We start from the raw sequence: 5,039 nt of genomic DNA on the forward strand, positions 1-5,039 counted from the left end.
GGACATGGACTCTACAAGGTGTCAGAACAGTCTCAATTCATCAGGACGTGGACTCTACAAGGTGTCAGAACAGCCTCAATTAGTCAGGACATGGACTCTACAAGGTGTCAGAACAGCCTCAATTAGTCAGGACATGGACTCTACAAGGTGTCAGAACAGTCTCAATTCATCAGGACATGGACTCTACAAGGTGTCAGAACAGTCTCAATTCATCAGGACATGGACTCTACAAGGTGTCAGAACAGTCTCAATTCATCAGGACATGGACTCTACAAGGTGTCAGAACAGCCTCAATTAGTCAGGACATGGACTCTACAAGGTGTCAGAACAGTCTCAATTCATCAGGACATGGACTCTACAAGGTGTCAGAACAGCCTCAATTAGTCAGGACATGGACTCTACAAGGTGTCAGAACAGCCTCAATTAGTCAGGACATGGACTCTACACGGTGTCAGAACAGTCTCAATTCATCAGGACGTGGACTCTACAAGGTGTCAGAACAGCCTCAATTAGTTAGGACATGGACTCTACAAGGTGTCAGAACAGCCTCAATTAGTTAGGACATGGACTCTACAAGGTGTCAGAACAGCCTCAATTAGTCAGGACATGGACTCTACAAGGTGTCAGAACAGCCTCAATTAGTCAGGACATGGACTCTACAAGGTGTCAGAACAGCCTCAATTAGTCAGGACATGGAGCGTCTGCTAAATGACTTAAATGTAAATGTAATGTGTCAGAACAGTCTCAATTCATCAGGACGTGGACTCTACAAGGTGTCAGAACAGCCTCAATTAGTCAGGACATGGACTCTACACGGTGTCAGAACAGTCTCAATTCATCAGGACGTGGACTCTACAAGGTGTCAGAACAGCCTCAATTAGTCAGGACATGGACTCTACACGGTGTCAGAACAGCCTCAATTCATCAGGACATGGACTCTACAAGGTGTCAGAACAGCCTCAATTCATCAGGACATGGACTCTACAAGGTGTCAGAACAGCCTCAATTCATCAGGACATGGACTCTACAAGGTGTCAGAACAGCCTCAAATCATCAGGACATGGACTCTACAAGGTGTCAGAACAGCCTCAATTCATCAGGACATGGACTCTACAAGGTGTCAGAACAGCCTCAATTCATCAGGACATGGACTCTACAAGGTGTCAGAACAGCCTCAATTCATCAGGACATGGACTCTACAAGGTGTCAGAACAGCCTCAATTCATCAGGACATGGACTCTACACGGTGTCAGAACAGTCTCAATTCATCAGGACATGGACTCTACAAGGTGTCAGAACAGCCTCAATTAGTCAGGACATGGACTCTACAAGGTGTTGAAAGCGTTCCACAGGGATGCTGGCTCATGTTGACTCCAATGCTCCCCACATTTGTGTCAAGTTGGCTGAATGTCTTTTGGGTAGTGGACCATTCTTGATACATGCATGAAAAACCCAGCAGCGTTGCAGTTCTTGACACAAACCGATACACCTGGCACCTACTATCAAGCCAAGTTCAAAGGTGCTTCAATCTTATGTCTTGCCCATTCACACTCTGAATTGCACACATACTGTACACAATCCATGTCTCAATTGTCTGAAGGCTTAAAAATCCTTCTTTAACATGTCTCCTCCCCTTCATTGAAGTGGATTTAACAAGTGACATCAATAAGGGATCATTGCTTTCACCTGGATTCACCTGGTCAGTCTGTCATGGAAAGAGCAGGTGTTCTTAATGTTTTGTATACCCAGTGTATGTTATGTATAAAAGTCATATGTATGCATTGTTTTTAGTGTTTTGATTTCTTTAAAAAAATGTCATTGTTGGAGTTCAGATGTTTGACGTGATTGCTGGGTGACTAGGTGGGTTCTTATCAAATAAATATGCTTAATTCATTCTGCAATGAGTTAATCTGGTTTGACAGACCATGTCAACAAGTTAGTTCTGAATTGCTTTAAATACAGCAGTGCATTCTGACACCATGAATTGAAATAGAATTCACCTCGTTCATATAGTTGGCAGAAATGACTAGGGATTAAATATAGACCCCCGGTGGAAGGAGGAGAGGATCTGGTCAAATAAGGGTATGTTGCTAATAATCAGCTAGGTAGCTCACTCGCTATATAGCTTCTTTGCAACAAAAAAAACAAGCCTAGTTTTCATGTCACATTATAAATGTCTGACTTCTACTAGGATAGTATTCTGTACAAGACACAAGACCAAATGCATAAATAAGACACATATTATTATTAGATAAAGAAAATATGGAACAATAAATGCTAATGTTCAATATACTGTATATTTTGTTTTGGATTGATGTAGCTAGTTGCTAGGAGCTTGCAGGGATTTGTAGTTTTGGATAATGCCTACTTTGATGTTAATTAGCATTTTCGAATCTGAGAGTAAATAGAGCCAAATATATTGATAAAAGTTACGTTGCCCGAGAGAGATTTACACGGTTATCACAACGTCACGCCAGGGAAAGCTTGCATGAAACACAAACCTTGTTTGAAGTGGGTTTCCACTAATGGGAGAAAAATGTATGGTGAAAAGAAAAAGGATTGGATCCATTTCCAGTGTCTGACCGCTAGGTTTTATAGGTATTAGGAGGTGTCCACTGTGGGCCTCTGTCCTATGGGGATAAGCAGAGCTGTGGAAACATACTCTGACTGCAGCGTATAGGTACTAGGTTTCCTCCACCCCAGAAGAACAGAGGCCACACTACATTCAGCAGTGGGGTTGTGGGTACAGCCTGGATGAAAGTAAAACCCTCTGTAGCCCTGAGCCACAAGGAATCCCTTACACCAAGGAAAGACCAGACATGAAGAACAGCATGGGCTTAGGCATAGCCTGAGTGATAACCACACGGTAGAAAACTCTGTGTAAGCTGCCCTGATGGATTTAATACAAACCAGGATCAATGACTTAGCCAGCTAACTTTGATAAACAACCAGAAATAATTACTGATTTTCTGGTTCAATAAGAAAGATAAACTTAGATATGTGCTTTTGGTTGTTGGGTCAATTAGACCATGGCAATTTCAAGCTTATCTTTCTGAAAAACTTCAGAATATTAAGGCAAGTTAGCAGGCTTACTCATTGATCCTGGTTTGTAGTATTGCCATCTGAAGCACCAACAGGGTTCTCCCACTCTGCACCACCCCCAGGGTCAGGGTTAGGGTTAGTACAGCAGTGGGTTTGGGTACAACCTGAGTGAGAGTAAATGGGCTTGGGCCATGTAAATGGGCTTGGTGTGATGCAGTCTGATCCTCTGTCATGGGTTTAGCATGTAAATGAGTTGGTGTGATGCAGTCTGATCCTCTGTCATGGGTTTAGCATGTAAATGGTTTGGTGTGATGCAGTCTGATCCTCTGTCATGGGTTTAGCATGTAAATGAGTTGGTGTGATGCAGTCTGATCCTCTGTCATGGGTTTAGCATGTAAATGGTTGGATGTGATGCAGTCTGATCCTCTGTCATGGGTTTAGCATGTAAATGGTTGGATGTGATGCAGTCTGATCCTCTGTCATGGGTTTAGCATGTAAATGAGTTGGTGTGATGCAGTCTGATTCTCTGTCATGGGTTTAGCATGTAAATGAGTTGGTGTGATGCAGTCTGATCCTCTGTCATGGGTTTAGCATGTAAATGGTTTGGTGTGATGCAGTCTGATCCTCTGTCATGGGTTTAGCATGTAAATGAGTTGGTGTGATGCAGTCTGATCCTCTGTCATGGGTTTAGCATGTAAATGGTTTGGTGTGATGCAGTCTGATCCTCTGTCATGGGTTTAGCATGTAAATGGTTTGGTGTGATGCAGTCTGATCCTCTGTCATGGGTTTAGCATGTAAATGGTTGGATGTGATGCAGTCTGATCCTCTGTCATGGGTTTAGCATGTAAATGGTTGGATGTGATGCAGTCTGATCCTCTGTCATGGGTTTAGCATGTAAATGGTTTGGTGTGATGCAGTCTGATCCTCTGTCATGGGTTTAGCATGTAAATGAGTTGGTGTGATGCAGTCTGATCCTCTGTCATGGGTTTAGCATGTAAATGGTTTGGTGTGATGCAGTCTGATTCTCTGTCATGGGTTTAGCATGTAAATGGTTGGATGTGATGCAGTCTGATCCTCTGTCATGGGTTTAGCATGTAAATGAGTTGGTGTGATGCAGTCTGATCCTCTGTCATGGGTTTAGCATGTAAATGGTTGGATGTGATGCAGTCTGATCCTCTGTCATGGGTTTAGCATGTAAATGGTTGGATGTGATGCAGTCTGATCCTCTGTCATGGGTTTAGCATGTAAATGGTTGGATGTGATGCAGTCTGATCCTCTGTCATGGGTTTAGCATGTAAATGGTTGGATGTGATGCAGTCTGATCCTCTGTCATGGGTTTAGCATGTAAATGAGTTGGTGTGATGCAGTCTGATCCTCTGTCATGGGTTTAGCATGTAAATGAGTTGGTGTGATGCAGTCTGATCCTCTGTCATGGGTTTAGCATGTAAATGGTTTGGTGTGATGCAGTCTGATCCTCTGTCATGGGTTTAGCATGTAAATGAGTTGGTGTGATGCAGTCTGATCCTCTGTCATGGGTTTAGCATGTAAATGAGTTGGTGTGATGCAGTCTGATCCTCTGTCATGGGTTTAGCATGTAAATGGTTTGGTGTGATGCAGTCTGATCCTCTGTCATGGGTTTAGCATGTAAATGAGTTGGTGTGATGCAGTCTGATCCTCTGTCATGGGTTTAGCATGTAAATGGTTTGGTGTGATGCAGTCTGATCCTCTGTCATGGGTTTAGCATGTAAATGAGTTGGTGTGATGCAGTCTGATCCTCTGTCATGGGTTTAGCATGTAAATGGTTTGGTGTGATGCAGTCTGATCCTCTGTCATGGGTTTAGCATGTAAATGAGTTGGTGTGATGCAGTCTGATCCTCTGTCATGGGTTTAGCATGTAAATGGTTTGGTGTGATGCAGTCTGATCCTCTGTCATGGGTTTAGCATGTAAATGGTTGGATGTGATGCAGTCTGATCCTCTGTCATGGGTTTAGCATGTA

The sequence above is a fragment of the Oncorhynchus nerka genome, linkage group LG15, assembly GCF_034236695.1.
Source record: "Oncorhynchus nerka isolate Pitt River linkage group LG15, Oner_Uvic_2.0, whole genome shotgun sequence".
Classification (NCBI taxonomy): Eukaryota; Metazoa; Chordata; class Actinopteri; order Salmoniformes; family Salmonidae; genus Oncorhynchus; species Oncorhynchus nerka.